This window comes from Artibeus jamaicensis, unplaced genomic scaffold (genome assembly GCF_021234435.1).
Source record: "Artibeus jamaicensis isolate MK-2021 breed Jamaican fruit bat unplaced genomic scaffold, CSHL_Jam_final contig_793, whole genome shotgun sequence".
Taxonomy (NCBI): domain Eukaryota; kingdom Metazoa; phylum Chordata; class Mammalia; order Chiroptera; family Phyllostomidae; genus Artibeus; species Artibeus jamaicensis.
In genome coordinates, this window is record NW_026521975.1 from 1,986,268 (window position 1) to 1,994,660 (window position 8,393).

Here is an 8,393-nt window from a genome sequence, read left to right on the forward strand (position 1 = left end):
AATTTGCTGTAGGTAGCAGGGAAAGTGACTGAAAGCCAGCCGAGAGCTGGACATGTCTCAGTGTTCCCTCTCTGACCCTGCCCTCACATATAGTGGGGCCACAAAACAGCAATGCTGGGTTGCCCTGTTCTGGAGAAAACCTAAGGATCTGACCCTTACAATGTACCAGGTGCACAGAGACAAAGAGATATGGCCCAAATGAAAGAACAGATCAAAACTCCAGAAAAAGAACTAAGTGATGAGGAGATAGCCAACCTATTAGACACAGAGTTCAAAACACTGGTAATCAGGATGCTCAGAAATGGTTGAGTACAGCTGAAACATAAAGAAATGAAGGCTATACAAAGTGAAATAAAGAAAAACATACAGGCAACCAACAGTGAAGGGAAAGAAACCAGGACTCAAATCAATGATTTGAAACAAAAGAAAGAAACATTCAACCAGACCCAAATGAACAAACAAGAATTCAAAAAAATAAGGAGAGGCTTAGGAACCTCTGAGACAACTTTAAGTGTTCCAACATCAGAATCATAGGGGTGTCAGACAGAGAAGAGGAAGAACAAGAAATTGAAACTTATTTGAACATATAATTAAAAAAAACTTGCTCAATTTGGTGAAGGAACTGTACATGCCAGTCCAGGAAGCCCACTGAGTCTCAAAGAAGTTGGACCCAAAGAGAACCACATGAAGACACATCATAGTTACATTAGCCAAGACTAAAGATAAGGAGAGAATCTTAAAAGCAGCAACAGAAGAGAGTTACTTACAAAGGAACTCCCATAACATTGTCAGCTGATTTCTCAAAAGAAACCTTAGAGGCAAGAAGGGGCTGGAAAGAAGTATTCAAAGTCATGAAAGGCAAGAACCTACATCCAAGACTACTCTATTCAGCAAAGCTATCATTTAGAATGGGAGGGCAGATAAAGTGCTTCCCAGATAAAGTCAAGTCAAAGGAGTTCATTATCACCAAGCCCTTATTATGTGAAATGTTAAAGGGACTTATCTAAGAAAAAGAAGATGATCAAAACTATGAACAGTGAAATGACAGAAAACTCACAACTATCAAAAACTGAACTCAAAACAAAAACAAACTAAACAAACAACTAGAACAGGAACAGATCACAGAAATGGAGATCACATGGAGGGTTATCAGTGGGAAGGAGGAGAGGGCAGAATGGGATAAAAAAGTACAGGGAATAAGAAGCATAATTTTTAGGCATAAAATAGACAGGGGGAGATTAAGAATAGTATAGGAAATGGAGAAGCCAAAGAACTTGTATGCATGACCCACGGACATGAAGTAAGGCAGGGGTGCAGGGGATGCTGATGGAAGAGGAGTTCAGGGTGGAGTGGAATAAAAGGGGGAAAATGGGACAACTGTAATAGCATAATCAATAAAATATGCTTTAAAAAAAGAATATAATACCTTGAGCAAAGAGGTGAAAGACTTATAAAATGAAAACTACAAAGCACTCCTGAAAGAAAAATAAAAATAAATGGAAACACATCTCACATTCACAGGTTGGAACACTTAATATTTTTAAAATGTTAATACTACCCTAAGTGAGCTACAGATTCAATGCAATCTCTGTCTAAATTTAATAACATTTTTTGCAGAAATAAAAAATTCATCCTAAAATTTATATGGAATCTTAAGAGTCCCTGGATAGACAAAACATTTTGAAAATAAAGAACAACAGTAGAGAACTCACACTTCCTGATTTCAAAACTTGCTATACTGATACAGTAATCAAAACCGTGTGGTGTTGGCATGAAGACAGACATGTAGACCAATGGAATAGAATAAAGTGCCCCCAAATAAACCCTCACATACATGGTCAAGTGGTTTTTGACAAGGGTGCCAAAACCATTCAATAGGGAAAGGACCATCTCTTCAATGAATAGTGCTGGGGAAACTGGACATTCACATGGAAAAGAATAAAGTTTCTTCTTTCTTTAACTGACTCTTAACTGACACTGTATACAAAAATTAACTCAAAGCAGATCAAGGGCCTAAATATAAGACCTAAAACAAACTATTCTTAGAAGAAAACATAGGACAAAACTTTACAACATTGGATTTAGCAATGGTTTCTTGTCTATGACACAGGCAACAAAAAGATAAGCAAATTGGACTTTATAAAAAAAAGTTAAAATTTGTTCATCAAAAGATACTCTCCACAGAGTAAAAAGGCAACCCACAGAATAAGAGCAAATATTTACAAATCATACATCTGATAAGGGATTAATATCCAAAATATATAGAAAATTTCTGAAACTCAATACTAAAAACAAACAACCCTATTCAGAAATGGGCAGAGGACTTGAATATGCCCTGGCCAGTGTGGCTCACTTGGTTGGAACATTGCCCCATATACCAAAGTGTTGGGGGTTTGACTCCTGGTCAGGGCACATACCTAGGTTGCAGATTTGAACCCCCAGCCAGGGTGCAAATGGGAGGCAACCAATTAAAGTTTCTCTCTTATATCATTGTTTTCTCTCTCTCTCCCACCGTCTCCCTCTCATCAATAAACATTTAAAATATTTTTTAAAAGGACTTGAATAGGCATTTCGCCAAGAAGATATACAAATGGCCATTAAATACAAGAAACGATGTTCAACACTAATCATTAAGAAAATGCAAATCAAACCACAATGAAATACCAGTTCAGACCATTAGAATGGTTATTATAAAACAAACTAAGGGAACACTAACAAATATTGGTACAGATATATGGAAATCAGAACCCTGTTCACTACCTGGGGGGATGTAAAATGATGCAGCCATTGTGGAAAACAGTATGGAAGTTCCTCGAAAACTTAAAAACAGAATTAACATATGATTCAGCAGTTTTATTTCGGAATGTATACCCAAATAAGGAATTAAAGCAGGGTATCAGAGATGTTTGTATGTATACCCATGTCATAGCAGCCTTATTCACAATGGCTAAAATTCAGAAGTAACCCAGTGTCCACCAGCTGAATGGATAGCCAAACGGGGATTTATACATACAATGGAATATTATTCAGCCCTAAATGGAAGAAAATGCTGATATATGTTATAACATGGATGAAAGTTGTGGATGTCATGAAAAGTGAAATAAGCCAGTCACAAAAAAACAAATACTGTGTGATTCCACTTATGTGAGGTACTTAGAGTCAAACTCATAGAGAGAGAAAGGAAGTATAACAGTGGTTGCCAGGAGCTGAGGAAAAGGGAAAGTGGGGAGTTCTAGTTTAGTAGGTATAGAGTTTCCATTGTACAAGATGAAAAGAGCTATGGGCATAGATGGTGAAGGCTGCACAACAATGTGAACGTGTTTAATACCACTGACTTGTACACTTAAAAATAATTAGGATAATTTTTTATGTTACGTGTATTTTACCATGTTAAAAAAAGAAGAAAAGTAAAAGGCTTAGTTTCTCAGGGAGCTCACTGATTTCCTGTATTTTAGCCTGGTTCAAATCTCTTGGTCTCTCTCACTCTTGAATTCTTTCCCTTTAATTTGGGGGAAGAAGTTAACAATCTCCAACATAATGAACAGTGAAGCTAAAATGCTGAAAAGTTGGCAGGAAGGACCCTTTTCTAGTTCATCTGGCTTTGCTTCCACAATTGCCTTTCTCAGCTCCCCTCTCTATGGAGAATGACTTCAGAATTGTCCAGATGGTTTTGCAAATATAAAGGTGACTTCTTCACCAGCCCCATGGAAAGACCACTGTGTCCTGCTCTGACCTTCAAGAAGAGCCAGTACTGTTGTTGCTGGAAGAATGAGGAAATTTCACAAATTCCCATCCCATTTTTGCAATTTTTACAATGCAGGCATGAATTCTTGTTAGCTATGGCTGGCTGAGCATTTTTGGAGAAGAAAAGCAGTTTCTCAAAACTGGCCATCACATAACTTTAAGTAGAAAACGCTGCTGCAAACAGGGTTTTAAATGAGAGCAGTTGGCTTAAAAGTCGACATTGCATTCTTGGCAGGTGACTTTATTTTCATTTTAATGGCAATGAAAATAAACCTTTTGGTTGGGCCTTCCCTAGCTGCAGAGATGGCAGCTAGCTACAGCAGTGGAGGCCGTGGCCTCAGGCTCTGGAGAACACTAGGAAGAGGCTGAAGCCCCTGCCTTGCATGGAATGAGTGCCAGCTGTGCAATTATAGCTTTCCCACACAGCCTGACCCAAGTCTGAGTCAGAGTGACCCTGGTCAGAGGAGCTTATGAAGAATGGGAAGTCCATGGTGCTGACCTACACAAATCCTGTACATCCTGCTTTGAAATGGGACCTTGAATACCTGCAAGAAAATATTAGCAATGGGGACTTCTCAGTGTGCAGGGCCAATACCCACAAGTTCCTATACTATGATGAGAAAGAAGATGGCTAATATCCAGAATTTTAAGCCAAGGTCTAACAGGGAGGAAATGAAATTCCATGACTTTGTTGAGAAACTGCAGGATGTACAGCAGCAAGGAAGGGATGAGAGGTTGTGTCTGCAGCAAATGCTCAATGACACTGTGGGCAGGAAAATTGTCATGGTCTTCTGGACAAGGGTTTTAACAGGAACTCGATTAATAAGCTGCAAGGAAATTGTGGCTGGGGACAGCTGACCTCCTATTTGCTGCTCGTTGGTGTGGAAGAAAATGTAACATCTGCTCATTGTGCTGAGGAATAGAACTTCTTTGCTCAGATGAAGGTCTACAAGCAATGCATTTTATTCCCTCCAGATCATCTTGAGCGCCTCTACCCAAATCCTGTTCATAACTCGTGTGATAGACAGAGCCAGGTGGATTTTGACAATCCTGACTATGAGGGGTTCCTCAACTTCCAGTACATGGTTGGTTATGAAACAATGGTTGGTCCTGGTGATGTTCTTTACATCTCAATGCACTGGTGGCACCATATAGAGTCATTACTAAGTGGGAGGGGGATTACCATCACTGTGAACTTCTGATAAACAGGGCTCTTAACCCTAACAGAATTGAATATCCTCTCAAAGTCCATCAGAAAGTGGCCATAATTAGAAACATGGAGAAGATGCTTTGAGAGGCCTTGGGGAACCCACAAGAGGTGGAGCCCTTGTTGAACACAATGAGCAAGGGCCAATACCACTAGCCTGCCAGGAGTTGAGGCCTCCTGCCAGGTGACTGCTAGCCCATCCATACTGCTTCATTGATGAGGACAGCAGACTCAAAGCAGTAGTATTGCACACAGCATTTAATGAACTGGACTCTTGCCATGGTCCTGGAGGCCAGTGTTTGGAGCAAGGCAGGGTGGTTGGCGCTCCATTCCCATTTGGAGGAACTTCGTACCCTTTCCTCTGTGCCCTAGCACCTTTCTTTTCTGCTCCCCTGAAGTCCTGCATTCAATGTGTGGAGTTCCAGCTTCTGGTTGTCATCATGTCTGTGTGTGTCAGTCAGTCAACCTCAGGATGTTTGTGTACATGTGACTCTCAGCCTTATCTCCTGCAACCTCTGTGCCTCAGCCTGAGAGAGAGGAAATGCTCTTAGATACCCACTACATCAGGGTTGCAGGGCCAGAGCTGTCCTGACCTCTAGGTCAGTCTGCTTCCTTCAGATTTCACAAAGTCAGGCTCTAGGCTGGGTGGGAATGGCTGCTGGGACTCTAATGAGGAAAGTGAGAAGAAGGCTTGCTTTGGGAGTGTAGAGAGCTTCCTATGAAAGAAAAGTAGACAAGTTCCAACTTGGATGTTCACGCTCTTCATACATAGAAAAGAGCCTTGAGACACGAGAGCCAACAATTATGCATAAATTTCAAATTACAGACACATGCAGCTTTGCTCTTTCAGCAACAGGTCTTGCTCTCTGTGCTGGGTACCAAGATAGTCCTAGCAGTGTCATCTCTCAGTTCTAGAGTGCACACCTCCATGCGGATTTCTTGTGTACATGTGTATGCTTGCATGGATGAATTTTCACACTGGACTGCCTTTCTTCTTACCAAGTTTCTCTGCTGCTTAATCCTCTCCAGTGGGACATACAGTGAGAACCCCAGAGCAGTACTGCCTGACCTAACCTAAAGATTTTCAACTCAGTTTTAGCTATTGAAGGTTGGCCAGGTCTCATTGCAACCTGCCTGAGGCTGACTGGCTAGCCTCTTCTGTTCAGGCTATGACCTTTATGTCTAAGGAGCTTCCTGGCTGAATAGAAAAAAAATGGGGTCCAGCTTAGGCAGCTAACTCACCACCTGTCATCCACCTCATGGCAAGTATAAAAATGTAGCCTTGTCTCTGAAAGCCAGTGCCTGTGCCAGATCCCTCTGTAATGTCCCATGACACCCTCCAAAGTCAGGGCAAGTGGTGGATCGCAGAAGTATATTTTTCTTTTCAGATCATAGCTACTTATGGGAACCCCTCTCAGGGCTGCAGCCTAACAACTGGGCATCTGTGCACTGCACAACTTGAAGAGTCATCATTCACATCTATTTAGTAGACATGGGGCATGTGGAATTGGGCAATATGGTGATTCTGTCTTGTCACCTCAACTTCCACCTTCATGCCCCTTCTTTTTGGAAGGAAAGAGGATTTGGAGTCTCTGGGTTTATACTTTTTTTCTTTCTTTTTCTTTTTCTGACGAAAGTTTACTTCCAGTGTCTGAGCTATGGCTCTTATTCCCAAAGCTGTTTACAGTTGTAGTGCCCTGATGGACTGAGAGGGTGTGTGTGTATGTGTAGCTGTGTGTATTTTGGGAAAGGGTGTTTATTTTTAGTATTCCATTCTGGGGTTCTCTGATGCAGTGTGTGTGTACAAACATGATGCCTTCTCAAGAGTAGCTCTTTCAAATAGTAGATTTTTTCCTCATTGCTGGGGGGAAAAAAGAAAATAAACTTTAGAAGGAAATGCCACCTTTCCCCCCAAAAAAATCTCAGAAAGAGCTTTATAGTAAAGAATAGGAATAGACAAGATAATAAGCCTCTAGGTAAAAATTTCTTTTTAATCCCGTGTGTCCCCTGGTTTCAAGTTCTAACCTGTGTCTCTTAAGCACAGCAAGGCTAGTGACACTGCTCTGTCATTATCTTACCTGTGTTGGGCACGTACATCTCATCTCTGAACCTAGACTGAGCCTCTTGAGGGCAGCACCAGGATCCACATTTCTCTAGCCTCTTCCACCCATCTCCCATAGGGAGGAACCCACAGGAGAGGCTTGAAGATAGTTTCTGATGGAATGAGCCATTAGAGCTTTTCCTTGGGTGGTAAATTATCACATGCCTAAAGCAGGAGATTGTAATCTTGGGCGCATGGCTCCTTAAGGGTTTGCTGGTTGGGCTTCAGGAGATGTAAGAACTCTCTAATTTTATGCAAACATTCCCAAGGCTTTGTGTTTCCCTGTCAGGTTCTATAGAAGGTGAGGCAGTGGGTCCCTGCCCAACTGCTAATGGCAGGTGAGTGCTGGCAGACTGCCACTTGAGAAGAATGAATGGCCTTGGAGTTTGGAGGCGGGGAGAGAAGCAGTAGGAAGCCCCTTGGGCTGCTGCGGTTCCAATACAGCACAGCCAGCAATGAGACTGATAGATAAATGATCCTCCCTGTGTCTCCCATGCATATTTTTCAGAAGGTTCAGGTCTTGGAGAAAGATGTGATTACCAGCCAGCACCCAGCAGCCACCACCGGGCCTGGACAATAGCAGGGGCTCATTGCTATTTTTGGAATGAATAGCGAATGCATGCATCCATGATCATATTAGCAGAGAGAGAGGGCCTTGAAGAAATGGGATAAGAACAGAAAACTTGGGAAAGTTGGAGTGGGAGGGTGGGGAAATTTTTGCAATGCATATGCAATATTGAAGAGTAAGACAGACGCAGGTCAGAGGTATAGGGGATTTGAGCAATGTGAGGATCCTGGAAGCTGGGAGCCACCAAAAGAGACTGATGATGAGGTGGCATAAAGATTTATGAGCCACACAGATGAATGACACATCAGGAGATGATGTCTGATCTGGGCTTGTGGGGAGGTTTGCTAGCTGGGTGGAAAGAGAACTTGGGTGGTGGTATTGAAAACAAAGGAGGAAAATCAGTGCTATGAGATCTGTGTACTGACAAAGCCCAAGAGCCTCCACAGGGGAGAGAGGTTTTCAGGTGAGCATTGGGTGAGAACAGGGCTCCTGGAGGTGGCAAGCTGGTTCATGAGATAGGCTTTGATGGATAGGTACCCACAGATGTGGATGAGCAAGTGAAACTCTTAAACTCCCTCCCAGCTTTGGGAATCTTCATCCTTCAAGTTAAACCTGAAATCAACCATTCCAGAAGTGAGGATACTTTAGACAACTAGCCAGGAGTCCAAACCTGCTGGGGCCTGTGCAGAGTAGCTACCTACCTTCACTATCTGCAGCTCCATCAAGGGGGCTCAATGTATTCAGCTTGCAGTACATGTGGCCTGAGATGACAC

General features: G+C 42.2%; 1 pseudogene; it reads left to right on the forward strand.

Annotated features, from left to right (window-relative positions):
* The first annotated feature begins 1,282 nt into the window (after positions 1-1,282).
* Positions 1,283-5,107, forward strand: LOC119037391 (hypoxia-inducible factor 1-alpha inhibitor-like; annotated as a pseudogene).
* Positions 5,108-8,393: the final 3,286 nt, after the last annotated feature.